Genomic DNA, 26203 nt, shown 5'->3' on the forward strand with positions numbered 1-26203 from the left:
GTACACCTACCAACTATTTTTCAAGACCAATATTTTGTAGGAAATTAAAAAAGAACTTAAAAAGCGTATTAAAATACCGACAACTAAATAGGATTTCTAGGATTTATTTTATTTTAATATTATTTGTATAATTCTTATATCAAAACATTATTTTGTATCGAAAAATTAATATTACCTTTGCAATTTTTAATTAAAAAAAGCTTCTACTTTTACCCCTTTATTGATAAAAACAGAAACCTTCTACAAATTTGCTTTATCTAATATACTTTCTTTCAAGTTGGGAATTTAGTGTAAAGGAAAGAGAAAAAAATCGTTGTGGCGCCCAGGAACTTGTTGAGCAGCGCGCGTGCCTCGCTGTCCTCCGTGCTGATAGGTTTAAAAGATTTTTAACCTTTTCTTTAGTACAATAAAATAGTAAAACAAGTGTTTCGAGAAATTAAATATTATGAACATTCAATTAAAGATTATAGACTAAAATTTATATAAAATATTTATACTCTAATACCCTGACAAGCATGCACTGAATTGACCAATTTTAACCATCCATTAGCACACCTACTTACTCATTTATGACGGTCATAGATATGGATTAAAATAGATGTCGCAACTGCATATATTCTTTGAAAATTGGCCCTCAATAGGCTCAAATAAATTTATTTCACTCCGATTAAGTATACAAGAGTTCAACAAATTTATTTTTATTATTTATTGAAATTCGGGTCTTTGGGTTTACAATATCAATAAGACTGACGTATCAAAATATCCGAAATCATCGAAGTCGAATAAAAAACCTGTCGATGGATACGTTGTCGCTATTAAATGTCGAGAACAAAACAGCAAAATTTTACGTCTTCTCCTTTATTATGGATTTAAGAGAGAAATCAATCTATCAATCAATCAATCTATCTATAACTATATTTTATCTACCAATAGAGTCATTTTCCTCTTATTATCAGATATATGGTTTTCTAACACCAAAACAAAATATAAGCAAATGAACACAATGAAATTGGATTATTTAAACGACAGTCTACTAATTAGAAGCAAGTTCAGAAATAGCCCTACGCGATATGAAATAATTGATTAAAAAAAAATATAGTTGGTATCTACGACAAGGAGAATTCGGGGAGATTTTTTATTGTTACATCATTAGTTTAACAGTGACACGCCTTTATATCCATTAAGGTACTGGCGTCATCTATCGCCGTTTATATCTGTGGTAATCATGACATGTTTGAAATCTTGCATTATTTATATAAGCTATTCACGATCCAGGTGTCAGGGTTGTTGGATTTAGTACGGGCATACTATAAAATACATTGTGGTCGCTTTGATCTGCCAAAAGGCGTTAAATCCGTATAGGTACACATGAAATCCTCTTACGTTAAGGTAAACGTAGGTACATGACATTAGAATTAATGATTTCACGAAATTTTGACTTGGTTTTACGTAATGTATTAAATAACATTTAATTATTATATAGTTGACTAAGTAGTACAACAAAAGGTGTTATACATTAATGATTATATTAAATGATTATAAAAAAAAAGTAGATCATACGTTTGAAATCTACTATTTATTGAATAATATAATAATATTGTTATTTGTTTATTAATCTAAGTAATTGTTATTTGTTTATTAATCTAAGTAATTGTTATTTGTTTATTTAGTTAAATAAAATTTATTAATTAATTTAAGTTAATTTTATATTTCATTTACATTTTACAATTACAATACAATCGTTATCAGTGTAATATGATATAATTATATTACAAAATACATTATGTATACATAACTGGCAGTACATATAAACTCAACTTTTGCTGGACTCATGTGAATTTACCATTGAGTTATTTAAGAATATGCATCATCATTTCATCATCATCATTTCCGCCATTACCCGTCCACTGTTGGACATAGGCCTCCCCCATAGACTGCCATAAGGAACGGTCCTGAGCCACCTGCCAGTAGTTGCCATGCTTGATAAGCGGATTGGCAATCGCAGTTAGGCTTTAGAGATGTGTTAAGAGGTACGTTGTTGCCTATCTCTCGACTATATATTCCCTTAGCTGCCTCTTACAAAACCCACGGGAAAGAAAGAAGTGGCCCATTCTATGCCGGGACCGACACGGCGCCAATATCTATAATAATTCAAAAATCGTCCCAAAGGACAATTTGCTAAATTTGATTGAAGTCATAAAGTTTTGCGTAAAAATATCAAAAACACACCCATAATAATATTGTCGCGTTGATTGTTGCATACTTTCAGTTTCATTGAAAAACGTATTGTTTGCTCCAATTTTAAGAGAATAGTTTTTATCCCGGTAAGGAAAATGGGCCAGGTAAAGGCCAAAATAAAGTTTGCCGGGTCAGCTAGTAACTTTATATATTTAACCGTTAAAAAGAGACGCATTCCCCCAGTACCTCGAGGGTCGAATGAATCCGTAAGAAAGGAAAGAGCGCGCTATGCGGCTGACCCATATAGGATAATGGGTCGATCTAATCAAACAGAAATAAACGAATGCCGAGAGAGGGGCACAACATCTATACGTATCTATTGCTCGAACCGAGTACCAAATATCATTAAAAATGTGTTAAAGATTAAAGAGAATTATTTTAAGTATACTTACTTAACACATTTTTTCACTTTCTCCCTCTCTCTCTTTCTCTGCTTTTAAACAAACAACTGCTGTACCCTTTTAAAACTATAATATTAATATTAGTTAAGAAACTACAGTTATGTTTTTTACGAATAAATCTCATCTCATCTAAAAACGGCGCTAGTTGGAGAGGAGGGCAGCGACAATAATAAATAATATTAAGAGAGGCTTACCAGTATAATTTCTTAGACAATCACAATCCAACAATATAACAATAATGTGTCAATCAAATAGAAAAACAAAATAAGTATCAAAAAGACATATTCATAATATAAAAATATAATGCTAAAAAGGTAAATTATATAAAAAGAGGTCTGTCGCCAACACATCTCTTAAAATATTTTTTTTTATTATAAATATAAAATTCCGAATAACACAAAGAATTAATTAAATTAAATAATTTTATAGATAGATAGATACTCTTTATTGTTTCCTCCAAAAGATTACAATAGTAAACTTATTATAAATATAAACAATTACAAGAAATAATCACAATGAGAAAACAATGGGCGTCCTTATCGCTAAAAGCGATCTAAAAATTTTATGTTATTATATTATTATATTCTTGTAATATTTGTTATTGAAATATTTCAATAACAAATGTAATAATTGTAATAATATGTGTAAAATAAACCTAATAATTAATGTTTGATCGAAATATAATATTTAATGGCGCATTTAATGTCATAAACATTTATCAATTGCAGTTTTATTAATTAAACTAATAAAAAACTAATAAAAAGTGGCCCATTCTATGCCAGGACCGACACGGCGCCAATATCTATAATAATTCAAAAATCGTCCCAAAGGACAATTTGCTAAATTTGATTGAAGTCATAAAGTTTTGCGTAAAATTTATCAATTGCAGTTTTATTAATTAAACTAATAAAAAACTATTGTGTAGAGAATATTATTTTTATTATATTAAACTAGCGACCCGCCCCAGCTTTACACGGGCGCAATGCTGATACTAAATATACTATAGAATAAATACAATTTCTAATATATATATTTTTAATTTATCTTTACATACTTATAAGTACAATTAAATGATCAGTGTTTCTCTACTATATTATGCATGTATTATAAATATGAACCTTCCTTTTGAATCACTCTATCTAATGAAGAAGACCGCATCAAAATCCGTTGCGTAGTTTTAAGGATCTAAGAATACATAGGGACAAACAGACGAGAATAGACTTTATTTTATATTATGTAATGATGATACATATTATAAAAATATGTAAATAATGTTTCAATAATTATATTGTGATTTAAATATTAAATTCTTTTTGTAATACCACATTTTAATAATGTTGTCATTAATCATTTGCAGTTAACATAAAATACTTTTTTTATTATATTTTTACAAAATAAAAGTAACAAATTCCCATGTTCTACCTTCATCTTCCAGTGTCACTCTCTCCTGTTGTATGTGTACTTTTAAGTTTGTGTATGTTTATGTATGTATTTGTTTATGTGTATATATATATATATATATACACATAACACAAATATATATATATATATATATATATATATATATATATATATATATATATATATATATATATATATATATATATATGCACATGTATATGTATATATATTTGTTTATATATAATAGTGCGCTACCTATCCTTTGTTTTTCTTTTTTTTTCTCAATGTCCTCTACCCAAAGGTTGTCTAGAAGAGATTGCTTAGCGATAAGGCCGCCTTTTTGTATCATTTCCTATTACAGTTAAATGTATTTACCATTTCATAAATGGTGCAATAAAGTGTAAATAAATAAACAAATAACATAAAATTATTACTTCTACACAAAATAAATATATTTTGTTTTTAATAAAAAATTTAATCTTTTTCTGTGTCCATAGTTTCTTATACAATTTCGTAAATGCTTTCCTTATCAAATCATTACGAAAATAACAATTACTTGGCTTCGTTCGTGCTTGTTCATCGGTATCGGACACATTTACATTGGCTTCTCTCGATATCTTGTTAATTATAATTAAATAGGTAGGGCGTCAAATATGTTCAGAAATTGATTAACCACTTCTTTTTATATTAAAAATGGTCAACAAATATTTATTACGAGTATCATCGTGACGTTTGTGCAACAGTAATCTCTATTTGTAAATGCTGTTTTCGAAATACTAATAAAATCTATTTATCCTAAATATTTTTACATATTGAAGAACAAGGTTTAAATATTTTTCCAATTAGATAATCAACTAGACTTTATTTTCTAGACTTTTTAATTGAATTTTTATGATGGTAAATTATAGATTAATACGAATGTAAGAAAAGATCATTAAAATGTATAAAAAAAATACTTTTTATAGCTATATCTATTGCTGATTACTACTACCTTCGAAACTTTAAATCAATTTCAAAATATATCGTTATATTAAAATACAAATTAATAATAAATAAATAAAAATGTGTGAATTAATTTATAATACAAATCTTTAATGCTAAAGTTATAATAAATAAAAACGAATTGACATGATAAAACACAATTAGTAAATAAATAAATTATTAGTTAAATAATTAAAAATAGTTTAAAAATTATTTGACAATTTATTGGAAATACAATTTGTTTTGAAATTGTTTCCATTTGTAAATTGTAATTTGTTATACGAGTAGGTATATATAAACATTTGCAATAACAAAATAAAATTAAACAATTATTATTGTTTCTGTGACTTGTGTATAATGTGTCAGCAATGAGATGTTTTTAATGTAACACTTTCGTTTTCACTACACCCGCCTAACACGAATATTATAATGTTTATTAAAAGTGTCTCGTGAAAGAAACTAGGACTGAACCGATCTCGGGCGGCCTCCCAGCGTGTCGGGGCCTAATAATGGGTAGTTTTTCACCGGGTGGTGTGTACATAACGTGAAAGCGGTTCTGACATGCAAAGCTGCTTTGTTGGCTGGCGTGCACTGAATGGCGTGCACCATTCACGGCACACATGCCGACCGCAGCGCATTGGTGCAGCTGCCAGGCTTCGATCGCCGGCTTGAATGAATGCGGGATGGTGCGGGATCGATACCCGCTGCGGCAGCGCGCCGGCCGCCCCGCGCCCGTGACGTCACGCACGCGCCCCCACCCCCGCCCCCGCCGCCCGGCGGACGGACCGTCGCTTCCCCGTTCCGCCCCCACACCATAACCACGTGTTCGGGTGCACGGGGTCGGTCGGTCGCAGCCCCGAATCGATGCCGCGCGAGATCCATCACGCCCTCGTGCTGCCTGCTGTCCTCTACCAACACCCCGCCCCTTTCCACGGTCCTCCACGCTCCTCTCACATGATAACATCCAAATTTTGAAGCGGGAACCGATAGTGATCTCGCTCCCGTAACAAGACTCAGAAATGTATTTAAATTGTTAGGGTCTGCCACTTTTTATATGTCGTCAGGAATTGAGCGTTCAAAAATTATTAACATATTTTTACGTTTCTTCAGGCACAATCGAGCTACATAATTACCAAAGCTCGTAAATGTGTAAGTTCAACATGATTTTTATAATGCATGTCCCCTTGAAGCGGGATCCGCTTGCCATACGTCCGACTATGTATTATATGTAACAGAAACACAATTGGCATACATTGTGGTATTATAAAGACAGGCTCGTTGGCACACATTCTAAATTATTGTAAGAAGTAAGGCGCGCGGACGTCCCAGTGTCCCTTTGTCTGTCCTCTTCCTTAGTGTCGCTTTAGTATGCATCAATCTGGATGTAACAAGGGCGCTGTCTTCGGACACGACATCTCTAATTGTCGCATGCAGTTCGTGACGTCGTGATTCTCTTAAACAATATCTACTTATGACTCCTTTCTGTGGTTTGTGTATTCTTGATGTTAACCGTTTTCGTCAAGTGTAACCTATCAACTATGCTTATATGAGATTGTCAAAGATGAGTGAGTTTTATTGATTTCAGTTTTAAAATCAAGGTGATCGAAAAAACGGGGACAATATAAAACGCAATGTACCTACTAATGAGCGAGTACATAAACTCGTCGAAGCAGCAGTAGTTGAAGTAAGGCTAGTCCCGATGTAGCGACCTCACCTGGAATTTTGCTGGCAGATCTTACGCATACACTGACATACGCATGTCGCAGAATTGACCAACTAATATGACATCGTATAAAAGTTTATTGACAAGTTATTTGTTATGCAGAAGCTTCATAGATGCCGTATTTTTATACATATTTTTACGTGTACTGTCTCTTAACAAAAACAGAATTGGTGAAAAGTACTTTTGCAGTATCTTAAAGATGGAGCATCATATCGCTAAAGTCCATAGTCAAAGCCCGATCCATTGTATGAGGTGTTAGAACGCTAGAATTTCCACAAAACAGTCTTATCAGAGTTAGATACTGGCCACCTTGATAATTAACTGTCTCAAAGATTGTCAGATCTGCCCCCCAAATCTTTATCTGATTCAGACTTGCGCTATACCAAATAAAATTTCTTTTTTAACTTGAAGTCGATGTAACTTTTTTAACTTTTTCGTTAAAAAAGTTCGTCGCTAGTTCCCTAAAGATGTTATTAACTTTTTATATTAGTATCATGTTCAAGACAATTTGCTTCTTTAATGATATTGATTTCATTATATGTGATTATTGGAATTCAGTAGTACAACTATTGGACTATTTATTTATATTAGATGTTTCAGGGAGTTTCCTCCCACGAACACTCAGGTTGTGGAATGAGCTCCCTGCCGAGGTTTTCCCAAGAGACTACAGCATGGGGTTTTTCAAAAGGGGGGTAAAGAGGTTTCTTCAGGGTCGGCAACGCGCGCGTAATACCTCTGGTATTGCACGTGTTCATAGGCTATGGTAACCACTTACCATCAGGTGGGCCGTATGCTTGTTTGCCACCTCAGTGGTATAAAAAAAAATATTATCTATATCATGATTTTGATGACAATGTTCATCTGAGACAATTTTATAGATAATGTTTCCTTAAATTTAAAAATTGTCCTTTTGTCTCAAAACAGAATTACGAGAGAGAATTTTTTTTTATAGGGACATACTACACATAGATATATATCTTTTCCTCTTTTGACTAGAGCTAAAGTTGGTCCTGTCTACCGTCATTTCTAATTATGGCTGATGATTAAAAAAAAGGACGCTCTCTTATGAAACCTTTTTAAATATTAATACAAGGCATCTAAACCATTCGTTTTCATTTTTAATAAACATCTAATTGTCGTTAAACCACGAAAATCGCAAAGTATTTTTCCCGATGTTCTAATAACAATAGACTTTCATTATTGTTTATAATACATTATATATAAATACGTCATCTATAGGTATATCTATATTTTCAACGTAAATCGCAAATAACTTGTCGCAAAACACACTCACTATCTGTCGCACTACACTATTATTATCTATATGAGAACTATTTTTTTAAACTTCAGTAGAGAGGTCTGAAACTTGAGACGTTAACGATTTTGAAACAATTGTGTATAAATGTTTTTTTGCTATAGGTGTTTTGTGTTCATGGCTACGGTACGGTATACTTACTCTGATACGCATGGCTTCCTGACGACCCCGCTCATGTAACTCCTTGTGCTCTGTTTTACATGTTGTTTCAATAAAAGTATAGATGTTTTCAGTGAATATAATAATTTGATATTGAGATATGATGGGATAGCAGCAGATTGTACATACTGTTGCCATACATCGAACACTACAAAACCCATGTGGACGCTTGAGGAATGAGTTCGCACGTTTTGAGTGTAATGTAAAGCATGCAATAAGTACACGGATCCGTACGTCAATGCCAATTCCTTTTAATCCCTTTTCATATAGGCATTATGGTTTTAATAATGTCCAAACGAATTGTTTGAACTTTTTCTTTCTATTTAATTTTTTTTTTCTTCGAAACAATATCAAATACGCATATTTAATTGCTGTTATGGTATTTCAGTTCGTAAACTCTTTTTTTTTTTTATTATATTAATAATGTTATTGTACACAGATAAAAAATAACATGAAGGTACACGAACAATACATTTCGACTTATGAACACACAATGTTGACTTACGTATTCGTGTATAAAGTGTGAGTGGTCCGAGCGATATCTGTGAACCATAGGTAGAATAAATACGTACAGTGTATAGAGTGGATGCCGATGTGCAGTAGTGAAATGTGCGCGTACGTTGATATTGCAGATAAGGCGTCGGGGCGCGAGGAGGCGCACGCACACGCAGTGTGGCGAGGCCGGCTGCCAGCGCGCTCGCCGCCGCCATGCCACGTGTGACGCGCGCCCCGCCCCGCCGACACCGCCGACCCTGCAGAACTCACCGCCCGCCCCATTAAGGTCCACTCCACTCTATTACTCACGTTACGCCCCGACTTTTGAGTGTCAAATGAACTCCTGATATTATTACTAAGTGCTTCACTTGAGCGAAAGCAAAGCGACCCGTTAGGTAGATAATCATATATTAGCGGCGAAGTGTTCTCGAGTACTATGATACTTCTTTTTTAAATAAGCTTGTGCTGCGAACGCAACTCGCCGCGGACGCAGATCCTTTGTAAATAGTACTTACAATACATATAATAAACAGCTTATACAGCTTGTCACTTTCTACATTTCGACACACGTGTAATATTAGGAATGGTTCTTCATGACAAATAATCAAAATAGGCCTATAGAAGTACTCGTTTCGTTCGTGAGGAACGTTCTTGAGTGTCGCTTATTGCTTAACCACTAGTTTGTAAATAGTCAAACGGGGCGGGAGACGGCCAGCGCCGTCACCGCTACCACCGTTAATATAACAGGGAGCAGGGCGCGGGCCGTGCCGTTCGAACGGTTCTCGAGTCGCCAGACTCGCGGCGGGGCGGCCCCCGTACGCCCCACTCGGACTTACACTACACAGACATGACACATACCATTGAAGCAGCGAACACCATCTCCGCGCTGTTCGTTCGTTGTGGCCTAACGCTGGTAGGCCTTAAATACTCCATAATCGATCAAACTATACGAGCCTGGCTCGAGCGTAGCCCGACACTTGATAGATCCACTGCGGGCGCTGCGCGCCGCGCGCCTGCGCCTGCGCATGCCGCTGTAGGTTTGCCGTTCGCGCAGCTTGTCATTAATTCTACCAGGTTCTAAATATGATACGTTTAGAGTTCGTTTCCGACGTCCAATGCGCAGTCTCGGTAACAAACGCATTTAGATCGGGGTTGTGAGCTAAGTATATCAACCTCGTGCGAGCAGGAACGTAGTAGAATAAGTTGTTTATGTTGTATGTCGTGTAACACACCCAGTATAATATTCAATATCCCAGAGCAATGCGTGCGAGCACTTCTCGCCGCGTACTCCTTACCTGCGTGTTTGTGGTGCAACAGCCTCGGATTCCCTTTGAACTCGATGTTACAGTTAATAAATGTTGTAGTTGTTAGTATATTCTATGAGCCAGTGTAGTTACGCCCCATGAGGATCTCGTATCATCTTGTTGTTTTAGACGCGCCCCGTACCCGGCCGGCGGCAGTCGAGTGCGGCCCGTGCTATTATCACTGCCAAACGCTTGCGGGTGCGCTTTATTGGTATTTTGGTCGATGTTCATTAATTATAGGGTGGATGGTTGTGAGGCGACGATTGCCAGGCGGCTACATAACCAGGGACATTTGAAGCTATTACATTACGAATAGCTTAGAATGTTACCACTAAACATATCCGATAAGACATGAATTTATTACTTACTATATGTTGTTCGTCGTAAGTTATTGTCCGCCGGCAGATTGATATCGACATCAAACTGTACACCTGACAACACGACACTAGTGTCACAATATAAAAATAGTTCAACCGGATGTAGGTAACTGTACCATTCCGTCACAATTAACCGACAGCCACCTAACGAATGGACACTTGGATACTGGTTGTTTAACATAAACTTATAAGTTGTAACACACCAGAGTACTTACACCTTCTGTAAACTTGTCAACAATAATAAAAAATACATCGATATAAGAGCTAAATGCCAAATCAAATTCAGCTTCTTGTAAAAGATAAACATCAAATCTGGGCTTTCACTTAGTATCCAAAAAATATAATATCGAAGTATTTCTGAAGTTCCACAAACAATGGTGTCGGATTGTTAGGATAACTACGAACAAGTAATATACGACCAGCTCACCGCGTGAATCATCAAAACTATCTTTTAGTTAAGCCGGGATATTTTCCTAATATTCTCCCTTTTTCTCTCCTCCCACCCTAGACGTGGTACTAACAAATCTAGTGACAGAATCGTTTCGGTCAACGCTCGCACGAGAGGAAACGAGACAGCGCACGCCGCCATGTCATTCTATCTCATGAGCTCGCTAACGAAACGATTCTTTTGACAGATTCGTTTGTACTTTGTCTAGGGGGGCTGGTGTCCTGAGCAAAGGGCAAACGAATCCATCAACAGAACCGTTATCATTAGCGAGCCCATTAAAAAGAACAACACATGGGACGTAGACACCTCACTTTTACTCAATTCTGCACAGGTATTAACCGATCGTTAATTCATTTTCCAATACGTTAATGCATAAAAATGTCAATTAATCGTATAATTAATCTTTTTTTTTTTCAAATGAAAGCATACGGCCTGGATGATGGGCGATGCCAATCTGCCAGCACATAATCGTTGTGTAAATGGGATTAGGAATTTAATGATTACGTGCTAGATTTAAAATACATCTTAATATTTTTCGTCATATCATTAATACACATTTCATAGCGTATTACATCTAGACAAAAGACATGGTATTTACGCTCTATATATTAGATTAGTGTAGGTATAGCATCTAATTAGAATTAAGTGCTGCCCCTTTACTGGGCATAGATTTTTTTGACGCTAATTGTCCGATCGTCAATTTCGCGGGGCAGTGGCGACGCGGGATTATTGCAGAAAGCGATTACATTCTATAGAAAAGGAATAGATTATGTTGTAAACTAGTTCACACGTCGTGCAGTTACAAATGAAATGTCTTTGAAATATTTTATTGTCCGATAATCAGTGGCGTGGCGGACGGTCCGCAGACGACGTGGCGCAGGAAGCCCCTACTTGTTATTCTGAGCCCCTCATTAGCAATTTTTCGGGGGGTGTAAGGGCTTCAATAGAAAGCTACGCCCCTGGTAGTACATGTACTTGAAACGCATAATAGTGGTTGAATACAGATTCAAGAATTCGAATAACGGTTGCGCACTACTGCCCCTTGTCAACTGGAGCATTCCTTACAAAATGACTCTGGCACCATCCTGTCAAGTTCGATCGGTGTTATTTACATATATTACAGTCATTGTTGTCGATGTTAATGTAGTGAATGTTTGCGTGTTTAAATTCAATGGGACGTACTCGGTATTTAGATGATATTTGTTTGGTGTGATGTGAATCCCTTATTACGGATGCATTCCTTAGTCGTATCTTGAAATATATCAACTGTTCATCTACGTTACGTATGTTAGTTCGCGATAGCTTACACCGCTTAGGAGGAAGAGAGAGTTGACTTTCCCCATTATGCCGTTAATGGGATACAAGTAAATTCAACTTTTGTTTGATAAAATAATAATCGAGTTTCTTGCCTGTTCATCTGAAGTTCAGTTGAAATTGCATTCTGTACAGTACGGTAATTAAAATAAAATCCTTTTTTAAGTATATTTAAAATTAAATTTACTCGAATAACAAATAATTTTCTTTATTTATTTATGCAGTATTCACATGCCATGAATTATCTATTGCCATCTGCTTTATATTAGCCTTCAAACTTTTCTTTCATATTAAATTTGACGCGCGTTTGACTACCATCTCACCTGAAGTGATAATGAGATCTGAAGTTTGCTACCAATGTTATTTATCAAAGTAACTAAGTACCATTTTTAAAAATGTTGAACACATAATAATATTCAATCTTCCTCTTAAGAGAATAGGACGCAAATCAAAGCAGTTTCATATTAAACAAGTTGCATAGTAAGTATACAATTTTCTTTTCCGAGAAAAGCAAACCATTCGTTCCATGTGTGAGAGTCGCACATTTGTAGGCGAAGCTCTGTCCACACACCACGATTCTCGCCGATACCGTTTACCTCTTGATACGACACGAAAACAACTATTTCTTTGATCTGTCTGACATAACAATTTCATAATAGATTTTAGAAATGTCAAAGAGAAATTAAAATTGATAAAAAATCCTGTAAAATACTGATAAATACTTAATATGCAAATTGTTTAATGGAATGTAATATCTAAGCTAGTCTTTTCGCGGCAGATATTGCTTACAATCTAGGCCTACCATTTGTACCGTCCTATAAAAATAACACCCGTTCGAAAAGATGACATATCTGTAATTAGTTACGCTGATTAAACTTATTGTCAAAATATAAGCTTAAACCAAATATTGCCACTAACATCATTGCTGAGAACTCACTCAGTGAGTGCTGTAAATCACTCCAATGCAGTTGCATTCATGTCGTGAGCGTAAATCTCAAAGCAGTGCTCACAAGTGCGTGTCTCGTACGAGTTGAAACAAACATTGAAAGTGCATAAGCAGTAAGCATAAGTACTTCAGCATAACTAATGTTGAATGCAGCAACAACAGACGACGGTACTGAGGAGCCGTGCAACATACATAACAAGGAAGTCGAGGCTGTTGCAACAAAACTATTAGATGTTTCAATGTTACAAAGATGTTACAATGTAATAATTATCTGTTTGACGTGTAGTGATAAAAACATGATGTTACACAATTTTTCGGTTCATTAGCACACGGGACCCGTGACTAGTTGGCTAATGTAATACTGCGCAATACTCAGTGCACACTGCTATTAGCCCTCTTTCGATTTACAGTACCCCCTAGACAATGAAATTACCCGTAGATACGTCTTCGTTAATTAGGTTTTGTTATACTTGTAACGTGGTCGAGTAATCTGAACCAAGTTATGTTCAATATAAGGTCCAGACTAGTCTTTGAGCTCCCTAAAATATGGTTGAGCGTAATAATGATAGGCACGTTCGTTATATTCGTGAACGGGTGCAACTTGTGGAGACTGGTCGTGTTTACACCTAATAATTGATTATTTAATTTTATTACTGTCATTGTACACATATAAATATAAAATTATTTTCTACATAATTAAAAGAGTAACTGTTTATTCAAAAAGTTGGTAGAAAAAGAGTTTCTCGTGATTATTGTTTCTTTTCAGGTTTTCTTTTTTGCGGGTATTTTTCTCTTTTTAACATTTCAAACCCGGCATTAAAATCTCAAAACGTGACGATTTAGAAAAGCTTATAAGCAAATTTATTTGATTAAAGATATTTTTTATTCTATTTTATTAGCACACACACTGAGATAGAACAAAACACCAGACGTTGCTATCTCATGCATACAGAAGCGATAACATGTCTATTGGTATATCCGATTTACATTTTCTAGGGGGGAGTTTAATCGAAATCATTATCTCTTATGTTATATCAATGAAACTGAATGTTTATTCATAGATACATGGGTCAAAAAGTTTTGGACCTCTCTCAACCAGCAACAGTGTCAAGTTAGCATAAAAGGTGATTATATCTTTTTTCCATCCATGTATCTTTGAAAAAACCATTCAGCTTAAGTTAGATAGAACGCTGTCTGTTCTTTTATTCATTATATTGTTTTATTAACTGAACAAAAAAATAGAAAATATTGGTATTATTGTTGTGGTAACATTCCCTAATCTTAGCTTTGACAATTCTAATTTTATAAGTTGATGATTTAGCAAAGTTAAATTGAAAGTATTCTCAACTCTAGTCTCTAGTAGATCCACTATTACTAGTTACTATTATAATTTTATAATAGTTCATACTGGTCTTTAGAATCTGATATGATGATTTGACCAAATTACAAAGCAACTGAGACTGTAACTATCCGATGTGAAAGCCATCGGTATTTCGTAGACTACAATAGATAGAAAGCAATTTCTCAGACATCACAACGCTCAGTGAGCTTAAGACTAGAGGAGATAGTCCTTCCAGCAATAATTTCTCTGTGTTAAACTCATATTTTGTTTTTGGAGATGGAGAATAGCATATTTTAATTCATTACCAAGACTTAACATTGCACGATTACAACACACCTAATTTTTAATTTAAAATTAACAAGGGAGTGATACTTCTCAATAATACCAGCGTCATAGAAATAAAAAGAAGGTTGTCAATGTCGACACGTAATTTTAATGTTTGTATTAAAATTGATTTGTTTTCGTAGTTATTTTTTCTAAAGAATGAGCAGCAATTCAGGTCGCTAATAGATAGATTTAAATTCAAACAGATCCAGATTACTTGCAGAGAATTTTGCTCTTAAACACCTCCTGTTTTTCTGTTTAAAACTGCTTTTTACTATCATTGAAGAAAGAAATTTATCAAGCAAAAACACTGCGACCTCTGAGATCTATTATGCTCGTTCTTTCTTACAGTTCGTTGCTAATTCTTGTCAGTGACAGGAATTTTAAAAAGCTCTTGGTAGCGATGTTCTTTCCTTCCTAAGAATATATATAAATTTTTAAAAAATTCCTTAATATCATTTGTCCAGTGGGTTGCAACAACAAATGACGTGTTGAGACGTATCTGCCTCAGTATAACAATGTGCAAACATTTATTGGGCTTAGGCCTAGTTTGGCCAAGTACTTGTTTAGTTTGCATTGCCCAGAGAAGACCCTTGTTAATGCACAAATATCGTTTTTCTTAAAAGCATAAGCTTCTTTGAGTAATTTTCTGAAGATCCCTGAATTAGAACTTCTTGTTTTAGATGTCTGAGCTTTAATACTCCTTGACAACCTTCTGTATATTTCTGTGAGATTAATATTTTTTCAGCTTTTATTATCGAAAATCTCAAGAATCTGTACTTATCAGAATCTGACAGATTTTTCAATTATCTATTTAAAAACTTGTATGCTAGTAGCATGCCGTATTGCGCGGTGTTACAAAATTATTGTTTTTAGATTGATTTAGTGTCTATCTACAATTATTTTTCAAATAACAATGTGCGGTGGTCCAAAGACTTGTATTATCTTGAACCCAACGAAACTTCCTTAATAAAAAAAGATTACAAGACCAGGTAGGCATCGTCTGTAGCAGAGCTGTCCAAAGCACGCAGCTTATATTCGTGCATCTCGCGATATGTTCTTTATCTACGAAAAATCTCCTTTTATAAAATAATTTTGGATGAACATTATTTGTATTTTTTTAAAAAATTCAAAGTATTTATTTCCGCGACCCTCCAATCTATTTCATAGTTTGTATCATCCTGAGATCTTAATTGGTTTGGACCGCTCTGATCTATAGTTTCATTGCTATTCAATTTGCGAAATAACCAATGTAACTGACTTCACCAAAGCATACGGTGACAGAAGCAGAATCGGAAGTCAGCGACAAATCTCGCATAACATCAACGATCTCGATGCCAACCTGTGTTTAGGCGTGACTACATTCCCCTTAATAGCTTGCGTATCCCCGACTCCGAGAGTCAAACCCACACAAATCCTTACACATGAGATGCAAGCTATAAATATTTGTGAATTACTCATGTTGGCCAAAACTGTAGTTACGCCGCGTCTATTATGGTGTATTATAATTTTCGCTCAGTATTATTAGTTGTTACAATATCGTTCGTTTGTGTGATGTACTGGAGCGTGATGAATGTGCAGAAGTGTGGCAAGAGGTAGTACTTGTACATACGGGCCCGGTGCAACCGTAGACTTTCAGTTCACTCCCACGACTCACACCGAAAAGCTCCGCTACACGAAACTAAAACTCTATTCTGTTACCTGTATTACATTTTTTAATATCGTAGATAGATAAACCCACATGGATTTCGCTGAGGAAATCACGTTTTCTATTTACTTGAATATCAATCTCGTAGTTAGGATGGAGTTGGCAAATTTAAAATTTATTAAGAAGTCTGAAAATGTCCGTTATGTATAACAGACTGTATTGAATATGGTCTCTAGTAACAACTGTAAACGGTAATTTTATCTGTAAATTGAATTCAATTTGTTTTAAGATTTATAGTTAGGTGATATAACTGCAAACTTTAGCATTGTGTGGTATATCTAAATTTGTTTTAGATATATATTTTGCTTGTTTAATCGGCTAGGAACGGTTGTGGACGTTGCGTTTGTATGAATTCTGAAACCTGCCATGGGACCCGTCGTGTATGTAGCGATCCGTCGCCGCCTCGCTTTCTCGCTCTCACCTGCCCCTCGCTTGCCACGTACAGCTCTCGGTGCATCGACCGCCTCTCTAGACACCTAACGTAGTTACATTTATAGCTTAACACTAACTCTAGGGAAGTTCCATTTCATACAACAGTGTACCGAGTGCTCTGCCGTGGTACGACCTTGTCCCCGTAGCTAAATTACTTTGTTCACTTGCCCCCTCTCCGTCCAGTTTGAAGCGTGTTCATTAATTGAATATATATCACAAATACAATTGGATATTAAATTAGCATCGATATATCTTTAAATTGTCCATTACATTTTTTATACATTAAAAGTGTTTTTATCGTGTATTTATACAGATGTTTGTTTCGAGAAAATTTCTAAATTCAGATTATTGTTTTCAATGCAATTACGAATCGTTTTTTCACAACATATTTTAATGTAAAGCTAAGATAGCTTTTTGGATATATTTTCTAAAAGAATTAATCGATAAGTCATTTTTGTTAGTCAGAGGCGTTCATTTTCTCCAATGTCTTATTAAAATTATTTAAAGACTGCCCCCTAAATTGAATTTGAACAACCGCGCCGCGGGTTGTTTGTTTTCATAACACAGCTTCGTAATATTTGAGTTGTCACAATGTTTTTATTCATAAATCATTGAAAACGTTCGCTGAAGTTTGCTATGAGCTTACCTGTTACTTGACATAGGTATTGACACTTCGTATTTAATTTCATCACGTAATATAAGGAGCGTATTCTTTAGGTACATACATAATTACATAATCCTCTTACGATGATATTAAGAATTTATAATATTAAGAGCTTTTCGACTAGTATACTTACAAAAAAAAAATATAAGGTCTTATGAAATAATCTGAATTTTTCGCGAAAATTTATTGTATTTAATATCCATCCAGTATTATTAGATAAATAGGTGTAATGATAATGGCATTTTCTAGCTCCTAATAGTGTGTTAATGTAAAATAGGTTCACTAATTGGCCAACAGATTATTCTTAAGTACAAATATTCCAAGCTGATCTCTTAGTCCCACGGTCCCATCGCTCGCGGACGTAGTGTATTTATAGTATTATTCGAATGTTCCGTGCCCAAGTTCTGCTATTTTATTACATTATTATTATTTTACTACATACACGATACAGAATTTCGACGAAATAATTTGCCACATCGACGCTGAAAAGGCAAATGTATATCATTGAATTCAGTTTGTTCTTTTTTCAAAATTGGTGGCGCATTAGCCAAGTCACAAAATGGTCAATCAAAGATATTTATTTTATTTACATTCCACAACTTTTGTTTGTTCCAAACGTCGCCCAAATATAACTGTTTGACATTTAATATACTACTAATTATCACATTTTACGTTGTTGTTTTGGTCCTTTTTGCTTCCCTGTAAAATCCATTAAATGTGTCTTGATACATTTTGCCTTCCCAACAAGGATGACATTTAGTACTTATTTTTTTTTTGTTGTGTATTATGTTATCTAATTAGAACCGTTAGTTTAGCAACAACCATTTCGTACTCTCATTTACCTGGCATTTAATACGTTTTCCATTCTGTAGCATATTAAAATAATGGTATATTTTTTTTATATAGAAATTCATATACTGTAACAACAATGGCATTATTTTTTGAGATGACATTAACATTTTCAATTAATTATATGATTTCTACTTTTCTAGCAATTGTAGACCAATTTTAATTCATTATTTTTCTAAACATATTTAATTTTCAAAATTGATGTTTACAGTTTTTTTTTTTTTTAATAAGTCTATTTATTGCCACTTACATTTTACAACTGAACAGTATAATCAGATATATAATTAGCGAAACAAATACACAATACATTATATTATTATACATGACTGGCAACAAACTAAATTTTTGCTGCTGTAAACATTTACAAAAAAAAAATAAAAAAAAAATAGCAGAATTGGGACTCCAACGAAATAAATTATTTGTGATCGAAACATTACAACTGCCCTCCCATTAACTTAATGCATTATATTTTTAAAATGTATCATAATGATACATTTTAAAAATACAGAATAAACATACATAGATAAAACACATTTATGTACTTAATAACTAAACTATGAATTACATATTTCAGGTTCACGACAAATAATAATTTATTTTGTATTACATATACCATACGTTTCACTGACTTCGTTTCGCCGAATTTAAATATACTCGTATAATAAAATGCACGTTTCACATTATTGGTTTTTTTTTAATTTAAAAATCAATATTTTTTTTAACAAAATCCAATATGTCTCTCCCCAAAATAAAATTATAAGTTGCCTCATGAAAATGAGTTTTACTTTACTAAACACAAGAAACTGTTTACAATGCAGCTGCTTACGTTAAATAACAAAAAGATTTTAAAGATATACAAATGTAATCCCTAAAGCGCGGTCATACAGTCCGAAATCCTAATAACATTTTTGTAATGTTTCGATTCCGAATTATTTATTAACGGTACTAAGTGACCTCCAGGTGGGTCTGGACAGTTGTAGCGCATTATTTTTCCACAACAACTTATAGCATTGTTCACATCATTGTTATAGTCAATTCTGAATTAATTTGTCGTGGAAAACATAATGGAGTTTACACTGTACCTAATACAGGGACCAGGAGCCGGAATAGATTTAGTGATAATAAAGGATCAACTTTAATACTGTTGAATCGTGTACTCTACTGCCTTATATTAAGGTAGTCTTTACATTGTAATAGTTCTAACGCAGGACTATTATTAGTATTCTAACTAAAATGAAGGAAAATAGACCGTTCTCACATATGATTCGTCTTTGCATATTTTTGAATGTATCCGTCGTATTTGACAGTTCGCGTGCATTAAATATCAATTTACAATTCTTCGATGTGTGAACAAGGCCTGGATAGTTAAGTTTGTCAATCAGAATCAATGCAAGATATTATGAGCACATTTATAACTTACCCTAGATCAGCACAATAGCCATATCATGTTTGTCTTCTTTTCATTTAGGAGTTTCCTCTTGTCGGTGCAACTAATTCGTGCATCTTCTTCCAGCCAGCTCTATCCCAGGCCATATCCTTGACCTCCCTATACGACATGACGCCTAGTGTTTCCTTTATCTGTCCCATGTAGTTATTCCTCGGTCTTCCTCTTCCTCTTTTCCATCATATTTATATGGATTCTTTTTTTATTTTACACCACGACGTCCTGGATGTACACAGGATGACAACCGATACATTTATCCGTATTAATGCTTCTTCACTTGTGTGAAGTTTTACCACCTTTACGAGACACCTTTACGATCCAAAAGTGCAAGAACAATGTTTTAAGAAAAAAGAAACTAGAGTCGTCATCGAGACAGAAAGAGCGCGACGGAGCGCAGTCTTGCCATATTAAAAAAATAATATAAACTGTTACAATTTGCGAACTGTACCATAAGGCAGTACTGCGTATATTTTGCTCTTTTTCCAGTAAATTTATTGATATTATGCCCTACTATGGTATATTATAAAAGTGCTCAATTATTGTTTAGAAATGTTACTACAAGATAAAAGCTGTCTTTATATAAAACTGAGCTGCTTGGAACGTATATCCCATCCGTGTTTTTTGCCATAAAGCATCTGTTCTGGGATGGCTGTGTTTTTTTGTATCATACTTAGAATGTTTCGTATTAAATGGATATAATGGTGAAATTACAGAGTACGAAGGCGAAACACCATAGTCTTAATGGGGATTTAGACCATATTAGGAATACCATGGTCGTTACTGTGTAGTTCGTAGTTTATGTCCATAGTCGCCTATAGTCATGATCCATGGTTAACTTTTACCATCAAGTGGGCTGTCAACTTGTTTGTCATTCTAAGTATCTTAAAAAAAATCATATCGAAAATCTCTTCCATACCTAGTGTACATGGTAAAATATAAATCATTAGTAAACTTTTTAAGGACTTTACTACAAGTGAAAGTGGAATATCAAAAAGGAAGAGTTTAAAAACGACAGAAACTTGGGCCTCTCGAAATAACATGACGCTGTTAGCTGTAAAGTTAGTATAGGAATCTCAAAGTTATTTGGTCTTTTTTTGACTAATATTTCTTCGAAAATAATATCCAATATGTCCAATATAGATTTCGATACCACCTTTATAGTTGATCCAACTACCAATCCCCAAGGTTTATTTAAAGGGAAACAGTTAAAAGAAACATAATGAATAAATAGTACGTACACGACTTTCATTGTTCAAGTTGATCATTTATTACCTCGTGCACAATTTAACGCTACGTAACCGCTGTACCAAAGTAGTTCACGAGGCGTGAAGGTTTCCGAATTCATCAAATCGTACATCCTTAATAATGAGATCCATATTCATAGTGAACATTTAGTGAGGGATCCCATTCATAGTGCTGTGTAAGTCGACATTATTAGTTTATAAATCACGAATAATTATTTTTAAATTTTAGATAATTATAGTGAATACGTGATGAGTCGCTGGTGTAGTGTTCACTACGGTACCCGAAACATATTATCTAACTAGCCATTTTAAGCCAAATTAACTGTTAAGGCGGCCATTTTTTATGTGTACATTTTATTCTGATGCATTTATTTCAATGTGAAATGAGAAGTTAATTGTGAATGTGACGTTATTAAATTAAGTATAATCTATTGTAAGTCATAGTGAATTTGTAACTGATTACTTATATCGGTTTAACACATATTTATGATAAAACTAATGACTCGTATAGAGTCCTATGGAGTCGAACCAACGCGACCGAATTAAATAATTGTCGTTTAATTAAGCAGAATGTTGTCTCAAATTATGAAAATGACTTACAAACAATAGAGAATGATAAAAGTAAATGTAAGAATACATTATATGTACGTTAATTGAAAAATATCAATATTTAAACATTACCTTTTTTACGCACTAAGTAATTAAAATAATAACATGTCAGTCAAGACATCTAGATAGAGTCTCCCTACAAATGTTGTAAAAGTCACTGATAATTAACTTTATTTATTTATATTTACATTTTAATCATATTATTTTTATTTTATTAATTAAACATTTGTGAATTTATATCAATTTATTTGTTAACTTATATTTATTAATTATTATTTTATATAATCGTTTCTTTTTTTCAAAATGGCATTCTTTTAAAATTGTAATATTTTTTTTATAGTAACTGATGACATAATAGTAACATCGTTTTATTTATTTGTACTATTTTATCTATTTTTTGTGAATGTATTATTATTTATTTTTTTTATTTGTTCTTCAAGACTTGTACACAGTGACAAAAAATGGAACATTTAAATTCACAATATCGCAAAAATAACGGATCAGCCAACCGCGTCACGCGAATCTCAGTAAGTTGCGTGAGTCACTCGCTACCAGCGTAATTCGTACTTTTTAAACTTTACTGTATAGAGTTGAAATATTCCCTTTTTTATTATTATTAGAAACACATAAGATATTTAATACGTATTTAAATTATAAGAGAGTCGATGGAGAAACACTTATAATTCATTACAGTATTATATTATAATTTCTTATTATAATATCTTGTATACATTCTAAGATATTATAATTCGTAATTTATTGCATATCTCGTGTAAATAGCGTTACATACTTTATATTGGTTAACTCCTTCAAGTAATAAGTCTTCAGTAGCGATACATTATTTAAATGTAGTTGGAAGCTGTCACATTTACAATATAATATAATCATATAATATGATTATTGTAATCAAGATCACACCGTCTGATCGTCAGATTTGAAAATAAAATAAAAAATGTGTACTGGCTGCAATTGCGTTTTTGTAAAAAAATAGCATTTTGTACATGAGATTCACGTGACTTGGCAGTTGGCTATTTGAGACGTTCTTTACACTCCAATCTCTGTCTAGATGTCTACAGTATGTTGAGTTTAGTTGAACAGTGCTATCTGTCTGGCACTTTTGAGTACTTGAATTGGTGAATGTTAATATTGTAGACGAAGTTGTAAACCACACTATTTCTCCCTTTACACACACCGTAGGCAATTTTGGATACAGTACGCGATGGAATCAGAATGTTGTTATATTGTAGAAGACAGGAAAGTATTTCGAATACTCCAGTGTGGGGCTCAAGATTGTACTTCGTGTGATATATAGATAATATATATATATATAATTATATGTAGATACACATCACGTGGATTTAGCAAACGTGTGTAAAGGAAGCAAGAAAGGCGACCAACAAATGAAATAGAATTAGATTGTGACGTGTCTAGAAGAGTGTTTAGTTCTTGTCGTTTTTGGCAGATAGGTGTTCAGAAAAGAAGAATTCGATGCTGGAAATTGTAAACTGTATTAATTGCCACTTTGACCGACGTTGAGTTATTAAAGTAGTATATTTATCATTTGATTTAGTTCTATCTGCGTCGAATGGGTATATTTAACAAATAAGCCAAGTTGACGGCTTTACAGCCAAGTCAAAAAACCAACCGCAGATATTTTTTTTTTCGGTTTACATTCCATGACATTCGGTTGTTTTCTATTATTTTTTAAATTGTTATCAAACATGTAAAAAATCCATAGATATGATATTAACTGTTTTAAAACCTTAAATCGTTCCTTTGGACTTTTTATTTCGAATTTTTATTCTCTTTGTAGAATCCACTCGGTGGCGATTAATACATTTGTATTAAATATACGTGCGCTTATTGTATTTGTCCATATCTGAGTGTTCAGTAACAAGTGTGTTGCCTTTCAACAAATGCAGTGTTTACAATCGTTAGTGTGGTTGCAATGAATTGTGTATGAGAACATGCATTAGAACATACTCGAATGAAATCGTTCCTAGGGTCCGTAGTAGCACTACAGACGGCGAAGTGTGGACTCGTTTGGTAAAACATTGATCCCGCTGCTAGTGGCATATTTATACACTGTAAATTGTTAACACATTTTGCCATATAGTGTAAATAAGATTCCATCACTACGGCTGGCGATCAATTGTGTTTCCGTTTTTTAATGTGGTGATTGCGTAGGTACTGCATCAAAAATGTAATGAGATTATATAGCTCTGCATTATTCAGAAATAATTACAGTTATTATATTATAAATACATAATGAATTGTGCTTGAATGTGGGGCCGTGTTATGGGAGCGTGCGACTGTGGTGCCACTTGTCCCCCAGTCGCTGTCGGTACGCCTTCCTCTATAACACAGTAGATGTTTAAACATTCTGTAAACATAGATAGTTTGGACGTTAGACCCTACTTTTTGTTCTATACTAGTTATATATTGGCGTCGATACTGAGGCACCATTTCTCTGATATTATCTTTAAAATTTAAATTTACATTTGATATTACGGGAAATCTACTCGTATTATAAGCAACAATATGGATTAAATTTCCATGTATTGCAAATCTAAATTATTTGAAACTATTTTCCACGGCGCATGAATCACTAAGTATTCAAATGGTATTGTTTCTTTTTTTATATAATTTTGTGTCATTATGCCGTATAGGGAAGAGCACTGCTTATCCTAAAGTACAGGATTTACCTATTTAGGGAGCAGGGTTTTACCTATATTTAAAATGTAACATTTATTTTGAAATAAATTATTATTATAATGTGTTAAGACTGTTCCCATGTACTAAATTTGATACAAAATCGACATAGCTGTTTCAGTGTGGTTCACATCCAAATATCTTCCATGTTTATAATGTTAATAGGGTTTTGTTTATGGATGTACCATAAAATGGTACTTTTGCGAAATTATCAAACTAAAGTTGTGGTTTCAGAGATAATTTAAGAGAACGATGTCGCAGTATTGGCTCTATTATTATTATTATTATAGTATTATTTTAATTTGTTAGTTTTATGTTATTATTTATCTAGTTTCATGATAAACAGCATTTGTAATATTAGAGTTGTGTGTACTTACTAATTAAAAACTTTAACGCACATAGCTTTTCAGATGTAGATGTCACTTCCATCGCTCATGTTTTAGTGTTCCACGATCATTTACGTGGTATCACTAATACCTTAACTGTGAAATGACTTTGGCATAATTAAGATTAAAAAAAAAAACTGTATTTTCAACTATTTTCTTATATTGTAAATTGTTTTTTTCTTTACACAAAATGTTTGATACAAATTGCGTATTTAATGTTATAATTGTTTGATAAATTGTTTTTTTTTCCTTTGTTTTTTATATCTCGCGTCTATGCGTCCAAACCATTCGAACACAGTTTGCTTCAGATTCCGATTTCTATTCTCCCATGATAGGTCAGGAGCTTTTTCCAATTTGTATACTTGAGTTAACAGTGCTATGCTGTAAGAATGAGTTTTTTTTCGTATAAGTTGTAAATCGAAAAATTGTATAAATGATTCAATAAAGTGTAATTGATGTTTTATTTTGTAACCAATTATTATCCCATACTTTAGTTGATAGAAAACATGGTGGAATGAGCCACCTCTCTGTGTTAATAGTCTACAATGGTGGGGTACTAAGAGGTGAAGTGATAAGTATGATGGGGAAAGGGATTTTATTTTATTTATTTGGACTTTGTACAAAAGTCGATTGCTTGGGTGCCTCTGTCCCATTCGTGTTTCAACTGTGAAGCAGTTGTGTTTGCATGGCTGTGTTTCGGTTTGAATGGTGGGGGGGATATGGCGTGAATTTACTGGGTACAGAGGAATAACACCTGAGTCCTCAGGAATGGTAACGCGTGGGGGGTATCATGGACGAAACAGTATACTCTGTTATGTCCATGGTACTGCTCATTTCTATAGGCGACGGTTACCACTTTCCATCAGGTGGGCCGTCAGCTTGTTTGCCATTCTAAGTTGTATAAAAAAAAACAGAAGTTTACAAATACAAACTTAAATTATAACATGCAAGTATATTAATGTATTGTTCAGGTAAACTTGCCACAATATGTGCATGGACACACACAGCACGATCCAATAATAAATGCTATATAATAAATTGTTAGTAATAGATAGGGTCTAACAGCTCCATTGCTAGCAATACATACATGATAGGGTATCAGATCGGCCTCCACGCGGTTCTCCCTGGAAACCATCGTGATTAATTCTAATGTACTTCGTCACAGTGGGTTAAATGACCTGCTTTCATCGTCACTTATCATCCCACATTGTGCCCCGCCAGCGTATATCGTTTTTTTTTTGTAATGGTTGAAAATGGAATAGTAGCCCCGCCTATATGATATATATGATATATATATATGAGGATGAAGCAGGTCAATTGGCTTATTGTGACTGATTTAACAATATAATTAATCACAATAGTTTCCAGGGAGAACCGCGTAGAGGTC

The 26203-nt window shown here is 33.9% G+C and overlaps 1 protein-coding gene across 7 annotated transcripts in view; it reads left to right on the forward strand.

Annotated features, from left to right (window-relative positions):
- The window catches only part of LOC113520464 (potassium voltage-gated channel protein Shaker), a 414011-nt gene extending 388732 nt beyond the window's left edge, over positions 1 to 25279 (forward strand). For all 7 annotated transcript variants that reach the window (XM_052896696.1, XM_052896695.1, XM_052896693.1 and 4 more), the window contains one exon: positions 8851 to 25279. The gene's annotated coding sequence lies outside the window, so the exon portion shown is untranslated. The remainder of the gene's footprint in view (positions 1 to 8850) is intronic.
- The last annotated feature ends 924 nt before the right edge of the window (positions 25280 to 26203 follow it).

The sequence above is a fragment of the Galleria mellonella genome, unplaced genomic scaffold (genome assembly GCF_026898425.1).
Source record: "Galleria mellonella isolate WM207_F2 unplaced genomic scaffold, CSIRO_AGI_GalMel_v1 utg33, whole genome shotgun sequence".
In the NCBI taxonomy this organism is placed as follows: domain Eukaryota; kingdom Metazoa; phylum Arthropoda; class Insecta; order Lepidoptera; family Pyralidae; genus Galleria; species Galleria mellonella.